Raw genomic sequence first — 17,966 nt, 5'->3', positions numbered from 1 at the left:
ACGGGTGTACATGAGCTCCCAAACATGAACCCCCCCTCCCACCTCCACCCCACATCATCTCTCCGGATCATCCCCACGTACCAGCCCCAAGCATCCTGCATCCTGCATCGAACATAGACTGGCAATTCATTTCTTACATGGTAGTATACATGTTTCAATGCCATTCTCCCAAATCATCCCACCCTCTCCTTCTCCCTCAGAGCCCAAAAGTCCGCTCTACACATCTGTGTCTCTTTTGCTGTCTTGCATACAGGGTCATCATTACCATCTTTCTAAATTCCATATATATGTGTTAGTATACGGCATTGGTGTTTTTCTTTCTAGCTTACTTCACTCTGTATAATCGGCTCCAGTTTCATCCATCTCGTTAGAACTGATTCAAATGTATTCTTTTTAATGGCTGAGTAATACTCCATTGTGTATATGTACCACAGCTTTCTTATCCATTCATCTGCTGATGGACATCTAGGTTGTTTCTACATCCTAGCTATTATAAACAGTGCTGCAATGAACATTGGGGTACACGTGTCTCTTTCAATTCTGGTTTCCTCAGTGTGTATGCCCAGTAGTGGGATTGTAAAGACAATCTCTTTAACAAGTGGTGCTGGGAAAACTGGTTAACCACTTGTAAAAGAATGAAAGTAGATCACTTTCTAACACCGTACACAAAAATAAACTCAAAATGGATTAAAGATCTAAATGTAAGACCAGAAACTATAAAACTCCGCACTCTCTGACATAAATCACAGCAGGATCCTCTATGATCCACCTCCCAGAATATTGGAAATAAAAGCAAAAATAAACAAATGGGACCTAATTAAAATTAAAAGCTTCTGCACAACAAAGGAAAATATAAGCAAGGTGAAAAGACAGCCTTCTGAATGGGAGAAAATAATAGCAAGTGAAGCAACTGACAAACAACTAATCTCAAAAATATACAAGCAACTCCTGTAGCTCAATTCCAGAAAAATAAAAGACCCAATCAAAAAATGGGCCAAAGAACTAAATAGACATTTCTCCAAAGATATATGAATGGCTAACAAACACATGAAAAGATGCTCAACATCACTCATTATTAGAGAAATGCAAATCAAGACCACAATGAGGTACCACTTCACACCAGTCAGAATGGCTGCGATCCAAAAGTCTGCAAGCAATAAATGCTGGAGAGGGTGTGGAGAAAAGGGAACTCTCTTACACTGTTGGTGGGAATGCAAACTAGTACAGCCACTATGGAGAACAGTGTGGAGATTCCTTAAAAAATTGCAAATAGAACTGTCTTATGAACCAGCTTTCTTTATAGTCCAACTCTCACATCTATATATGACTACTGGAAAATCCATAGCCTTGACAAGACAGACCTTTGTTGGAAAAGTAATGTCTCTGCTTTTTAATATGCTGTCTAGGTTGGTCATAACTTTCCTTCCAAAGAGTGAGTGTCTTTTAATTTCATGGCTGTAATCACCATCTGCAGTGATATTGGAGCCCAGAAAATAAAGTCAGCCACTGTTTCCCCATCTATTTGCCATGAAGTGATGGGACCAGGTGCCATGATCTTAGTTTTCTGAATGTTGAGCTTTAAGCCAACTTTTTCACTCTCCTCTTTCACTTTCATCAAGAGGCTTCTTAGTTCCTCTTCACTTTCTGCCATAAGGATGGTGTCATCTGCATATCTGAGGTTATTGATATTTCTCCCGGCAATCTTGATTCCAGCTTGTGCTTCCTCCAACCCAGCTTTTCTCATGATGTACTCTGCACATAAGTTAAATAAGCAGGGTGACAAGATACAGCCTTGATGTACTCCTTTTCCTATTTGGAACCAGTCTGTTGTTCCATGTCCAGTTCTAACTGTTGCTTCCTGATCTGCATACAGGTTTCTCAAAATGCAGGTCAAGTGGTCTGGTATATTAAGATAAATGTGATGTGTAATGTAATTTGTTTAACACTACATCTGGCACCTAGTTTAAGAAATGTTAGCTGTTAGCCTAATAAAATTTGAAAGTTAATTTGAAGGAAGAAAAATGGACTTCCTTATCCAGAAGCATCTTTCCAATGATTAAAATTTATTATCAGAAATGTGCTTCCCAATTAAAACAAAATATCTCTAGAATCAATAGTTCAAAATATTTTGAGTTTTTAAAAACTTAATGAAGCTTTGAAAAATTAATATTGAACCATTTTCTGACTCTACAACAAGAAAGCTATTAGAAAGAAGCTTTCTGAATAAGAAGACACCCTCACTAAGTGGTTAACCTTTCACATAATAAGTAATTCACTTATTAAGTTTTCCAGAGAATTTTAGAGACCAAGAAACAGAAATAGGTGAACTAGCAATTGTTGGAAGCTAGAGAACACTTTAGAGTTAAAAAATCTGAATATCACAAAACAGATTCCTAAAACTTTTTCCCCTACACTTTTATAAGAAAGAAAATATATAATTAAGATTCAGGAGACAAATTTATTTTCTTGCCAATTATGAGACAGTTATACATATACTTCCAACAATTTGTTCTCAATGTCAAAATTAGGGGACTGAACAAAACGGTTGACAGTATCAGCTGCATTTAAAATTATATCAATCTGTTCATAATTTATAAATAAAAATATTATATAAAGGGGACTGGTATTCATTAATTTTGAGTGCTTTTTTTAATAAACAAAGAGATAAAAGGAAATAAAAAAGAGTGGAAGAGAGAGCTAAGTTTGCAGCACAGTCTGAATGAGGTATTCTGATTTGGCAGAAGGTTTTGAAAAGTCAGAGTACCAGGACAAGTCCAGAAGATAACTTAAAGTTATGTGCATTTGTGTGAGTTCAAAAAGAGGTGAATGGATTAAGAAATATGGTCAGCATGTTATGCCACAAACTGCAAACAGTAAATGACAAACCTAAGTACTTCTTTCTCTCTTGGAAAGAAGAGATCATACTGTGTGCTACATATACAAAGAGCTCTATTAATAATTAGACTTTCCAAGGAAGCACTACTTGTGAGATTCCAGAAGTCCTCAAAATAAAATTGGATAGAAAAGTTTATGGAAGTCTGGGAAATAAGGAGGATAGAACTATGATCACAGTGAAGGAAAGAATGGAAAGGGTACCAAACTTCACTTAACCAAAGAGGGAAAGTAGACTTCCCTGGTGGTCCAGTGGTTGAGAATTTGCGTTCTAATGCAGGGAACGCAGGTTCAACTCCTGGTAAGGGAACAAAGAGCCCATATGTCATTGTTGTTTAGTTGCTAAGTCATGTCTGACTCTTTTGCAACTTGCCAGGATCCTCTGTCCATCAGGCTTCCCAGGCAAGAAGACTGTACTGGAGTGAGTTGCCATTTCCTTCTCCAGGGGATCTTCCCAATTCAGGGATCAAACCCAGGTCTCCTGCATTGGCAGGTGGATTCTTTACCACTGACCCACCAGAGACGCCCAAGATCCCACATGCCACAGGGCAACTAAGCCTGCGTGCCACAACTAGAGAGGCTGAGAGCCACCAACTAGTGAGCCTGTGTATTCCAAAGTCCATGTTCTGCAAGAAGAGATGCCTGCAGGCTGCAACGAAGACACAGCACAGCCAAAAACAAACAAAGTCAAAGAGAGAAAGCACTTAGCACACACAACTCCTTTTTAAGGGAAAAAGAAGAGTAAAAACACTCAGGCCTTATTTAGTATTAACAATGTCCCTAAAACTATGCTAAGAACCTTGGGTTTGCTGCTAAATCACTTCAGTCATGTCCAACTCTGTGCGACCCCATAGATGGCAGCCCACTAGGCTCCCCCATCCCTGGGATTCTCCAGGCAAGAACACTGGAGTGGGTTGCCATTTCCTTCTCCAATGCATGAAGGTGAAAAGTGAAAGTGAAGTCGCTCAGTCGTGTCGACTCTTAGCAACCCCATGGACTGCAGCCTACCAGGCTCCTCCGCCCATGGGATTTTCCAGGCAACAGTACTGGAGTGGGGTGCCATTGCCTTCTCCGAAGAACCTTGGGTTTAATCTTAATTCTCACCATAATTCAATGAGGCACATGATATTAATATTTGCACTTTTTGGGTGATGAAATAAAGAAAGCAGAGGGCGGCAGATCCATTATTTGGCTCATTACCCAGATCATTACCCTAATCTGACTGATTCCAATACCTCAGTCCTTCACCATCACCATTTACAAAATGACCCAGGTAACTGAACTCTGCCTATTCAGGAATTACCTTTCCTGAAGTCTCAACCAATCTCCTAGAGAAGAATTGGGAATGGGGGTAGTATCAAGGGCTGGAACAGAATTCAGTCCTATAGCAGCTCACTTCCACAAAACATTTCTGCACATTAATCTATAATAATGTAAAAACTTTTGTCTGACTTACTCTTGAGCCAAGGCAAAGACACCTGGTGTCAGTTGAGGAGAGGGGCTTCCCAGGTGGCTCCATGGTAAAGAATCCGCCTGCCAATGCAGGAGCCATGGGAGAGGTTCAGTCCCTGGGTTGGGGATCCAGTCCCCAACCAGTCCCTGAGTTGGGGGATCCCTTGGGGGAGGAAATGGCAACCCACTCCAGTATTCTTGCCTGACAAATCCCATGGACAGAGGGACCTGGTGGGCTACAATCCATGGGGTCACAAAGAGCCGGACAAACTTAATGACTGAGCGAGCATGCATCCACGTCAGTTGAGGGGACTCAGGTAAAAGAGATCTTTTTACCCTTGATGCCAAAAATAGCTTCAATAAGTTTCGAGACTGGGAGGTAAGTAAGATTATATGGAAATAGATGAATGATGTTTCAATTAAAGGGAAATCAGCCAACTTATTTCCATGTATGAAATGCTTGGTCCTTCTTATTGACTTGAAAAATGTTTATTTAACTCTTCCTGAGTGCCAGGCATGTTGCAAAGCTATCCACTGAGAATAGTGAGCAAAACAAACATGATCTGTGTTCTTGTGGGTCTTGCAGTGGGGTAAGAGAACAAAGATGAAGAAGTTTAAAAGAAAATACATAATTGTGAATAGCAATGGTGTGCCATAAGATAAACAGTGATGTTCGAAAACCTCAAGTTGACAGGTTTGTTTAGGAGAGCGTAGGACCTCCTCTCTGAAGCTGGAGGAACTAAAAAAAGGGCATGCTAAATGGGACCTGCCGAGTGAGAGAAAGAGTAGAAAAACTGAGGTTGGAGAGAGATAAGGGAGCCAGGTCACATGGGAATTTTCAGACCAAAGTGAGAATTTTGCTTTAATTCCAAGTTCAGAAGGAAACCATGGAAGGAACTGAAACCAGGAAATGACATAGTTCAATGTATCAGCTTAAAAGAGCATTCTGGTTAATATGTAGAAGATGCCTCATTTTGTTTTTTCTAGTTTTGAACGTAAAGAGAGTAGAAAAGCTATCTTTTTTTCCTTTTTTTCTTTTTTTTTTTTTTTTTTTTTTTTTTGCAATTGTTAAATGAGCATGTTTGGCTGTGGAATTCAGAAAAGACAGAGAGTGATAGAAAAAGCTTTAGGTACATCCCACCTTTCATTATAGTCAACTCTGTTTGCATTCCACTGAAAGAACATACACAATATTTATGACCTATTGGCATTCATTCTGAAGTCTTGTATAGAATAATAATAATAATAACATAATCGTATATGGTGTTGATTATATTTCAGATAATTTTCTAAGTGGTTTAAACATATTGACTCATTTATTCCTTTAACAACACTATGCAATAAATTCAGTTATTCTCCATGGAATAATTCTTCTATGTGAAGAAAAAGATACACAGAGATTAATAGTTTCCCTAACGTCATGTGCTAAATAATCATAATTTGAGCCCAGAAAATCAAGCTCCAGAGTCCATGCCCCAAGCCAATGTGTTGTGCTGCCTCTCTGGTGTCTTTATATGATTCATGATAAATAATGCTTTTGCTTTTATTTTTTCCTTTTCTACATGACTGATGTCATCTGAAAGAGGTTCGTTCTCTGGAGGGCTTTATCTGGGAGTCCTTGTACCACAGACTTATAAGTATAATGATAAGAATGTTTAATACCAGCTTTTGGCCACACTATTGTATGGATCTTGGAGGAGCATGAGTCACCAATGCAATCACATTATCAAATAAAATTATATTGTCTTCCCTGGCATTCTTACTCTACTCACATTTTTAAGCCATTTGAGCCCTACTCATATCCAGTTTCTACCTTATTTTAACCAACAAAAGGTGCAAAAGTCAGAGGTCAGTGATGAAAAATTACACTGTGTTAACAACATTCATCCTGGTGTGACTGACAGATGACCCAAATTTACAGATTTTGCTTTTTATCTTTTTGTTCATCACTTATCTATCTGCTGAGTATGATTGGGAACCTGACAATCATCACCCTCACCTTTATAGATTCTCACCTTAAAATACCTATGTATTTCTTTCTCTGGAATTTCTTCACTTTAGAAGTCTTTTACCACTGTCTGTATTCCCAGATACCTGTATACCTTGCTTCTGGGGACAATACAGTTACCTATAATCTTTGTGCCACTCAATTGTTTTTTCTTATTGTCCTGGGTGTGACTGAGTTTTCCCTCCTGACGGCCATGTCCTATGACCACTATGTGGCCACCTGCAAACCCCTGCATTACACGATCATCATGAACAATATGGTCTGCATCAAGTTCCTCATTCCTGATTGCTCTAATCATCATCATCCCACCATCTGGCATGGGCTTTGAGCTTGAGTTTTGTGACTCTAATGTCACTTTGGCTGTGATGCTGCTCCCATCCTGAAGATTACTCCCTCAGACACAGAGTTCCTAGAGCGATTCTTCTTGGTCCTGACTGTGTTGAGACTCATTTTCACCTTGGTGTATGTAATCATGTCCTATACATACATCATCAGGACCATTCTCAGATTCCCTTCTGCCCAGCAAAGGAAAAAGGCTTTTTCTACATGTTCTTCCTGTATAATTGTGGTTTCTATCACTTATAAGCTGCATTTTCATCTACATCAAAATACATGCAAAAGAAGCGGTTGCTATGAATAAAGTGGTGTCAGTGCTAACAACTTCAATTGCCCCCGTAATGAATCCTTTCATTTATACTCTGAGGAACAAGCAAGTGGTACAAGCTTTCAAAGATATGATCAAAAGGGTTGCATCTATTTCAAAGAACTAAGATTAGTGAACTTAAAAGATCAAAGTGTAAAACAACTTATAATTTTACCAGTTTTATTGAGATGTAATTTTTTTATTGAGATGTAATTTAACTATTATAAAATTCACAAGTTTTAATTGTACCATTGACTACACTCAAAGAAGTTAATAGAGCTATCTAATCACCACTATAATCCATTTTAGAACATTTCCATCACCCCAGATATTTTTCTGATGACTATTGGCAGTCAGTCACCACTTTCATCCCCTCACCTCCAGTACGAACACTGATCTCTTTTCCTACTCTATAAATTTGCTTATTCTGGACATTTCATACAAATGGAAACATATATGTATTTGTGTCTAACTTCTTTTATTTGGCATAATGTTTTTGAGGTTCATTCATGTTGTAGCAGTTATTAGAAGCTTGCTCCTTTTTATAGCAAATAGTATTCCATCACATGGATATATTACATTCAGTTTTTCCTTCACCAGTTGAACATTTGGGTTGTTTCCATGTCATTATGAGACATATGTTTTCATTCTTTGTGCCTAAAGTGGAATTGTTGAGTTGTATGGTACCTATAGAGCTGTTTTCTAAATTTGTACCATGTTAGTCCCACCAGCAATGTGTAAAGGGTCCAGTTTCATCACATACTCACCAACACTTGAATTTTGACTCTTTTTTTATTATGGCCATTCTCATGAGTGTGTAATGGCACCGGATTATGGGTTTGATTGGTATTTCCCTAATGATGAATGATACTGAGCGTCTTTTCCTGTGTTTATCATCTGTTTATATATCTTCTTTGATGAAATTTCTATTCAAATAATTCGCCCATTTTTAATTGGGTTGCTTGTCTTTTTTTTTTTATTGCACCACATGGTATGCATGGTTCTTAGTTCCCCCACCAGATATTGAACCCATGCCCCCTGCATGAGAAACCTGAAGTTTTAACCACTGGACTGATAAGGAAGTTCCAGGTTGCTTGTCTTCTTACTGAGTTGTAAGAACTCTTCGTATATTTTTTAATATAAATTTATTTGTTTTAATTGGAGGTTAATTACTTTACAATATTGTATTGATTTTGCCATACATCAACATGAATCCAAGTCCTTTATCAGATATTTGATATTCAAAACTGAAATATTTTCTCCCAATTTGTGGTATGTGAATAAATCTGTGAAGCAATATTCATTTAAAGTCATTCTTTTCAGCATTGCTTGTAATAGCAAAAGGCATTAAGTGCAATGTTTTTCAATAGAAGACTGCTCTATTCAACAGAAGTTTCATTCTGTAGAATACCTTATATCTATTTAAAAAAATAAAGTAAGCTTTTTGTGTATTGACATAGAAAATTTTCCATTATGCTATATATTTAAAGTAAGAAAGATGCAAAACAGTGCATACATCCTTTCTGTTGAGAAAAAGATGAAAACTTATCATCTAATTATGCATATGCCTAAAAATGCATTCAGTTCAGTTCAGTTCAGTCGTTCAGTCATAACAATGGAAAAATAGTGAAAATATATGGATAGGTAACCAAGCATATAAGGATAAGGTGATATTTCTATACATTCTGCTGTTACAAAGCTTCAAAAACTCATATAATGAATATGAGTATTCATCATGTAAATATATAAAAGTACTATATACAAATACAATTTATGCAATATATTCCATCAAAAATGAAATTATAGATACTATATAAAATGCACTTATATTTCATTAATATTAAAATCTTATATTTACATTTTATCACATCTATTTAATTCATATTCATCATTCATGCAAGTTCATTCATAATTCATACAATTTAAAATATGTTTATATTGAATGTATCTAGCATAAAACTGAATACCAATATGACACATTCAAACATGTATCATGCTCTGAAAGTGTCAATTTGAGGCATTTTTTAAAATAAATATTTCTGTTTATTTGAAATTTAAATGTCACTGGAGATCCTGTATCAGCAGCCAGATTTTAGGGGTGTTTTTATTTTTTTATTTTTTTAGGGGTGTTTTTAAACTTAAATGCACATATTTGGAAAAGATGACTGAAGTTAAACTTTCAACTTTAATGGAATTTTTTAAAACTCTAAGTAAATATATTAAAATATAAAGATAAGATATAAAGACAGGATCAGAAATTAATGAAATGAAAAACAAAGATACAGCATGAGGGAAATTAATAAAGTGAGCTCCAAAAAAACAGAACTAACAAGGGTTTCATATTCTGGTAAAATTGTTAAGTAAATAATAAGGAGGATATAGATAATATTAAAAATGGAGAGACTTTGAAAGCTACAACTTAGCAAAGATAAAAATGCCATAAAAATATTATATCAGTAAATGTAAATCTTAGTAAAATGAACTACTTTTTTTAATTTTTATTTTTACTTTATTTTACTTTACAATACTGTATTGGTTTTTGCATACATTGACATGAATCCGCCACGGGTGTACATGAGCTCCCAAACATGAACCCCCCTCCCACCTCCCACCCCACAACGTCCCTCCGGATCATCCCCGTGCACCAGCCCCAAACATCCTGCATCCTGCATTGAACATAGACTGGGGATTCGTTTCTTACATGATAGTATACATGTTTCAATTCCATTCTCCCAAATCATCCCACCCTCTCCTTTTCCCTCAGAGTCCAAAAGTCCGCTCTACACATCTGTGTCTCTTTTGCTGCCTTGTTAAAAAGAATACATTTGAATCAGTTCTAATGAGATGGATGAAACTGGAGCCGATTATACAGAGTGAAGTAAGCCAGAAAGAAAAACACCAATACAATATACTAACTACTTCTTTTTAAAATGACCTGAAAAAATTAAAAGCCTAAATAGTACTCTAAAATTTAAGGAAATTAATCAATCGTTTTGGTTTTTCCAGTTGTCATGTATGGATATGAGAGTTGCACCATAAAGAAGGCTGGGTGTCAAGGAATTGATGCTTTTGAACTATGATGTTGGAGAAGATTCTTGAGAGTCCCTTGTACTGCAAGAAGATCCAACCAGTCAACCCTAAAGGAAATCAATCCTGAATATTCGTTGGAAGGACTGAGGCTGAAGCTGAATCTCCAATACTTTGGCCACCTGATGCAAAGAACTGACTCACTGGAAAAGACCCTGATGCTGGGCAAGACTGAAAGCAGGAGGAGAAGGGGATGACAGAGGATGAGATGGTTGGATGGCATCACCAACTCAATGGACATGAGTTTGAGCAGACTCCGGGAGATGGTGATGGATAGGGAAGCCTGGCGTGCTGCAGTCCATGGGGTCCCAAAGAGTCAGATACAACCAAGCAACTGAATTGACTGAATTTTGTTGTTGTTCAGTTGCTAAGTCTTGTCCAACTCTTTTTGACCCCATGGACTGCAAGAAGACAGGCTCCCCTGTCCTTCACCATCTCCCAGAGCTTGTTCAAATTTATGTCCATTGGGTCTAATTACTAGATATTTTTAAAATTGATAAAATTCAAAATTCATTCTTGATCATTCTTAGTGAGTTATGAATGGAAGTGAATTGTGGAGTGTCCAAGTAGACCTGAAATTGTTAGTTTTGCTCTTTCCTACCATGTTACTTACAAAAAAAAAAAAACCGTCTGATAGTGAGGTATATTGTTTTACTTTAGAATTATGAGTGTGCAGTCTCCTAAATACTTGTAATAACGAGTCATGTAATTGGGCAAAACACACATGAGATGAATGGTGCCCAAAATCAAGGGAAGACCTAATTCTCCCACAATAGAAGAAGGTGTGGTTTCACCAAGAGCAGCAACTTTGCATTCCTGAGAGCTTCTTCCCTGAACTCAGCAGAATTCCTTAAACAATGAAAAAAAATGGTGAAAAGAAACCACACTTATATCAACAGCAAACACTTACTGTTTTGCACCTGACCTATTTCTGATTCTATTGTTGCATCTTCCTTTCTCCAAGGACACAGTCCCAATTGAGAACAGTATTTTTTCCACCCAAAGTTAATTACACTATAGGTTAATTAGTGACTTTTGAACCTATGATCCCAAGGCGTTGTATTGTTTCAGATGATCCCTGCTAACCTGTTGAGGACCAGATATAACTTATACCATTCTTGTTAATATGTAATTTGCAGAGAGTGCTCTCTTTCTGTGCAGAGGTCAAGATATCAGTTTGCCCAAACCAAAAAGAGCTTCTCACCAACAACAAGAGTCTTTAATTCTTTTAACTATACAGAACATATGAGCATTTTTCCTAGAATTAAATCAGAAAATATCCTTCACTTGGTATCCTTATAAGACCATAGAAGATAAAAGGACATCTGAGAAAAATCCCTGGGAAACTGTGGGCAATGGGACTCTAAGAGATCTCTGCTCACTCACACACTTGCCAGTGAGTGCAAGTGTGTGAGTGTGTGAAAAATATTGTAGGACACACCATCAGCTAACAAAGTCTTCTCAGCTCTGAGTCACCCTAAGGATCTTTGTGGTTAAATTGCACAGAAGCCATGAGCAGCTATCTGAAAGGTGAGTATGATTTACTTGGTTCAAAGTTACAAGGCAGAAAGCTTTGACCTAGGTGTTTCAAAACACAGTCCAAAAGAATTAAGAACGTGTTTCACAATAGAAATCAATAGTTATATCCAATGTTATTCTAGTCTCTGAAAAGTGACATTTGAATTCTAATAAAACTTTAGAAAGGTGTCCTCTGGAAAATTTGAAGGCTAGGACAGTAAATTTTTAGGGGAAGAATATAGTCTCCCATGTGTGAGACCCTAAGACTTCCTTTTCTCTTAATCCAGCAAAAATGTCTCCCTAATGTTTCTGTTTTTCTCAAAGGCTTGAATATCTACCATTAGAGATAATTCCCTGTATTTAATGAGCAGTACCACAAAATATACTTGAGAGGGTAAAATATTATGCTATTAATAAGTGTGTTAGTCACTCAGTCTTATCTGACTCTTTGTGACCCCCTGGACTGTATCCTGCCTGGAGTAGGTTGCAATTTCCTCCTTCAGTTCAGTTCAGTTCAGTTCAGTCACTCAGTCATGTCCGACTCTTTGCGACCCCATGAATCGCAGCACAACAGGCTTCCCTGTCCATCACCAACTCCCAGAGTTCACCCTAACACATGTGCATTGAGTCAGTGATGCCATCCAGCCATCTCATCCTCTGTCGTCCCCTTTTCTTCCTGCCCCCAATCCCTCCCAGCGTCAGGGTTTTTTCCAATGAGTCAACTCTTCTCATGAGGTGGCCAAAGTATTGGAATTTCAGCTTTAGCATCATTCCTTCCAAAGAACACTCAGAACTGATCTCCTTTAGAATGGACTGGTTGGATCTCTGTGCAGTCCAAGGGACTCTCAAGAGTCTTCTCCAACACCACAGTTCAAAAGCATCAATTCTTTGGCACTCAGCTTTCTTCACAGTCCAACTCTCACATCCATATATGACCACAGGAAAAACCATAGCCTTGACTAGACGGACCTTTGTTGGAAAAGTAATATCTCTGCTTTTTAATATGCTATCTAGATTGGTCATAACTTTCCTTCCAAGGAGTAAGCAGGCGTCTTTTAATTTCATGGCTGCAATCACCATCTGCACAGGGGCTATTAATAAGATGCCACAATACATCAGTGAACTTACGTATGTTATTCTGCATGAGTTTACCCAATATGTTTCAGGTGAGACTAAGATAATAACAGATATTTGCAAGGAGAGAAGTTAGAATATTGTGAGTTCACAGGGCTTATCCCAGGTTGAGGAGAGTTTGGTGGACACCATATGTGAGCACTGGGATTCTAGACCAGAAGACAAGGAAAGATAATAGGAATGCTACCCAACTTCAACATCTGGTCGGGTGTGGTCACTCCCTGAGTGGTTCCACAGTACCTGAGAAATAAGCAGTTAATTGACAAGCCATTTATTACACACCCAAGTCAGACCCCTGTCCATCAATGCAAGACAGTGGACTCTGAAGTGAGATCTGAGCACATATTGGAAAGGGACGCTGCACCCCCAGTGGGAAGGGAAAAGCCACATTTCCCTAGTCTCAGGGGAAACTCACCTGAAGATCATTATGGGAAATAGGTGGAAACATCCAAGAGAAAACATTCATGTTCTAAACTAATTGAGCTCTCTTAGGAAGATCTTGTTTCATCCCAATGATGAGAGAAACCAGAGGCCCTAGAGACAGTGACTTCAAATGGGACACATTCCATTGGCTACAAATGTGTGCATTAGTTGCTCACTCTGTGTGATTCTTTGCAACCCCAAGGACTGTGTAGCCCACCAGACTCCTCTGTCCATGGATTTCCAAGGCAAGAATATTGGAGTGGGTTGCCATTTCCTTTTCCAGGGTATCTTCTTGACCCAGGGATCTTCCTGACCCAGGAATCGAACCAGCATCTCCTGCATGGCAAGCAGATTCTTTTACTGTCCGAGCCACCAGGGAAACCCTACAAATGTAATGAATTATTACTCTTGAAGACCAACTATCATTCTACTATAACCCTTAACTCAGAAATAAATACACCCTTGGCACTGATTTATTTCATTCCCTGAAAGTTACTTGACAGCATCACAGAGAAGATGTTGGTAATTTTCTGTTTCTCAAAAGATAAAGAGGAGAAATAAATCAGTCAAATAAAGAGTTGAGAAAGCAGTGTTTTATAGTGGTTATGAGCTGGGTCATATAGACAGATGGTTAATATTCCTGCTTTACCACATCCTAAGTCATTGGCCTTGGGTACAATTCTAAACATTTCTGGACTGTGATTTCCTCAGTTGTAAAATGAGGATTAAATTACAACCAGCCTCAGAGAGCTGCTTTGAGAATTAAATGATGTACTCTAAATGTTTAACGTAATTATTGACATTTAGTACCTGCCTTATTTGAATTAAATTGAATAAAATGAAAAGGGGATTCTCTACACTGGTATCTCCATTAAAAGCCTATTCTTATCCCAGGAATTTCTTCATGAGAAGTTTATTCTTCAATTAAAAACATAAATATGCCTGAAGTGAGTAACATAAATATGGCTACCAGCTTATAAAACCCTAGGTGAACTTATTTCCTCCCACAGCACTGACGGTAAGTGTTCCCTGAAGTAATATAGAGACTGAGGAATCAGCTAGAATGGACTGAGTACCCTTGGAAGATTAAAACACACACACATTAGAAGTGGCAAACTTCCTAAGGGGTGAGTGGAAATCAGGGAAACCAAAAAAACCCCTAAAATTCTCTCCTAATTTTGGCACAGTGCAAAAAGAGCATAGAAATCAGATTTAGAAAACTGAGATTCTTCCTTAGACTTTGCTCCTAGTGAGCCTGGTGACTGCTGACCCTCTGATTTCTATCTTGAAAATTAGAGGGTTGGCTAAAACAATTATTAAGGTGATTTGTATCTCAATTTACTTCGCTCTCTTAAGTCCTTGACCATTTCATTTACTGTAAGCTGGCATCCATTCAGCTAAGGTTTTGTGTTTTCTGTGTTTTGGGTTTTTTTTTTTTTTTTTGCTTTTTTTTTTTCTCTCTTGTTCCTTTGCAATAGTTCAAAGAGAAAGAGATAAGGCAACATGTAGAGGTCATAAAAGAGATTTCTTATAAATTAGTGGGGGGAATTTTTGGGGACTTCTCAAGTACAATGAAATGAAACAAGAGGACCCTAGGAAAAGGAGAGAATTTGAAAGCTGCAGTTACTGAAAGGAAGTGAATATCCAAAGGAACAATGCTTGAATTAAGAGACTTGGGCAGGAAATCACATTAGAAAGTATAAATAGTGTAGATCATGAATGTAAGAAATTCAGAGAGAATAAGTCACATGTTACATTGTATACAGCTGAATTACTTCCATGTAAATAGACTTATCAATGAATATTACATTTGTGGAACTTGAGGACCTTATAATTTTGTATTTAATCTCAAAGATAGCAGAAAACTTAAAATATGTATACAGAATACAATAAGAGGTGAGAGGTAAATCTAGGGATAAGGTGGGGAAAAGTATGAGACAGTATGTGAACACAGGGAAAGGCAGTAAGTCCTGGAAGAAGAAATAGAGTGAATAGAGTGTATTTGATATCTGTTCTATGCCAGGCAGGATGCTAAGAGCTGGAAGAATTAATGTATTTAATCTTTATACTAACCCTTGAAAAATATACAATTATTATTTGCATGTCACAGACCAGGAAACAGAGCCCATTACTAAAATTTCCAAAGTTTCATGACCATGTGTGAACCCAAGTATCAAGCCCTGGTATCTATTTATTCCAGAACTTCCACTCTTAACCCCTACCTCTTTTTTTTAAGCTTCTCTGGGTCTTCATTGCTGTGGGTGGGCTTTCTCTAGTTGCACTGAGCAGAGGCTAATCCCTAGTTGTGGTGTGTGGGTTTCTCGTCGTGGTGGCTCCTCTCGGTTGTGGAGCACAGGCTGTAGAGCCTATCGGCTTCAGCAGCTGTGGCTTGCGGGCTCTAGAGTGCAGGCTCAGTAGTTGTGGTGCATGGGCTTAGTTGCCCTGCAGCATGTGGGATCTTAGTTCCTGAACCAGGGTTCAAACCCATATCCCCATATCTTGGCCACCAGGAAAGTCCCATATCCTCCTGCTGGACCACCAGGGAAGTCCCATCCCTATGTCTTGTAATTAACCCAGGTGGGCTCTCTCAGAGGAGACCTAAGACTGGGTGGCAATTCTCCTCAGCCAAGTTCCTTCTGAGAAAATGAGGCAAAGAGATGGGCAAAGTGAAAACCTTACCACCAGGCCGCCTCCTTCCCTCTGCAATCCTTCCTTCAAGACACCACTGTTAACCCCAAGTAGCTTTAAAAGATTAATTCTTATTCAATCTTAGGTATAGATGATGTAGTTTCATGTAATTATGGGAGATGATGACTAAAATTGATCACTTATCTTTCCGATTTCTAGAATTGCCTCAATACACTGAGACCCTTAAGTGCAGATTAAAACCTAAAATATAAATGAATGATGTAACTTTTCAGTTACACTTTAAACGAAACGAGTCAATCAGTTATCGAGGACAAAATGCCCGGCCTCATTCACTCAGTAAACTTGTATTGCATATCTGCTACGTGGCAGGAAAAAAAATTTAGCCCTGGGTTTACAGTGGTTTACAAAATAAATCCATCTGTGTTCTCATGGACCCTGCTATCTAGTAGAGGATAAAAGTAAAAAGTAAATGGATAAGGATGCTTGGGGCTGGTGCACTGAGATGACCCAGAGGGATGGTACAGGGAGGAAGGAGGGATGGGGGTTCAGGATGGGGAACATGTGTATACCTGTGGCAGATTCATGTTGATGTATGGCAGAGCCAATACAATATTGTAGAGTAATTGATCTCTAATTGAAGTGAATAAATTTTGTGTGTGTGTGTGTGTGTGTGTAAGAAATTTATTTTTTTTATTTTATTTTTTTTTAATTTTAAAATCTTTAATTCTTACATGCATTCCCAAACATGAACCCCCCTCCCACCTGCCTCCCTATAACATCTCTCTGGGTCATCCCCATTGAAGTGAATAAATTTATATTAAAAAAATAATAATAAAAGAAATAGAGAGTGTGCTCACAACACTGGAGGTGGAAACAATACAGATAGGATTCTCAGAGATGCATCTTTGAGGGGATTATGTTTAAGTTGGCACCTGATAAACAAGATCCAATCACACAAGAATGCAAACAGAGCATTTCTAGAAGAGAGAAAACTGCAAAAGGTCGGGGATGGAAAAGAATTTGGCATCTTCAAGGAACAGATGGAGAAGGCGATGGCAACCCACTCCAGTACTCTTGCCTGGAAAATCCCATGGGCGGAGGAGCCTGGTGGGCTGCAGTCCATGGGGCTGTAAAGAGTCGGACATGACTGAGCAACTTCACTTTCACTTTTCACTTTCATGCATTGGAGAAGGAAATGGCAACCCACTCCAGTGTTCTTGCCTGGAGAATCCCAGGGACGGGGAGCCTGGTGGGCTGCCATCTATGGGGTCGCACAGAGTTGGACACGACTGAAGCGACTCAGCAGCAGCAGCAGCAGCAGCAAGGAACAGAAGACCCAAACAGCTAAGCTGGAGACAAATTAGGAGCATTTCACAACGAGATCATGAAATATCTTATAAACCAGAGTAAGGAGTCTGACTTTTATTCCAAGGGTTATGGAACTCCAGTGAGTGATTGTAAACAGAGAAATGGATCTTATGTAAGGTTTTGAAAATTACTCTGATTCTATTTTTCGAATAGACTTATGAGCGTACTTCTGTGTGGTTTAAAAGGGAAGAGAGCAGAGAGATGTGAGGCACCTTAGAGGAGAATGTGGATCATCATCAGAAGCAAGGAAGCAGAGGCAGAGAGGAGAAAAAATTTAATTTCACAACCTTAATTGTAGTCACTCCTGTATCCCACATAGAACCAAGATGACAGCACAGCTTGAAGTTTTATTGTCGGGAAATTACAAACCATGTGTATTTTTATGACAGTGTTTTTCTGTTCATTAACACTGATAATAAAGCCTGGCTTCCTTTCCATTTGGTTGTTAACCAAATAATTCCTTTAATATTGAATTAATACTACACTGATATAGTAATAAGAATCTTTAAGTAGAGCCTTCTGACTAGTATCCAGTATAATGCTCAGCAGTGAGAATCCAGTAGCAATAATGATTAATTAACCGCTGCTCCAATAGCATTCTTTATTAACAGGTAAATAAAATAGCATTTTTGATTCACAGGTAAATAAAATAAAACCTTGGCTTATGTAACTAAGTTAACATTAGCTAGGAATTTCATGTCATCCCTCTGCTAACTCATGTAACAGTCTAGTTCTCTGATCTAATTTCTCTCTTTTTTAACACACAGACACAACCACAGTCAGGAACCAGGG

General features: G+C 38.2%; 1 pseudogene; it reads left to right on the top strand.

Moving 5' to 3' along the window:
- Window positions 6,200-7,122, top strand: LOC102172333 (annotated as a pseudogene).

The sequence above is a fragment of the Capra hircus genome, chromosome 5 (genome assembly GCF_001704415.2).
Source record: "Capra hircus breed San Clemente chromosome 5, ASM170441v1, whole genome shotgun sequence".
Taxonomy (NCBI): domain Eukaryota; kingdom Metazoa; phylum Chordata; class Mammalia; order Artiodactyla; family Bovidae; genus Capra; species Capra hircus.
Note: the sequence above shows the minus strand (reverse complement) of the source record. Positions and strands in the feature narration are given on the sequence as shown.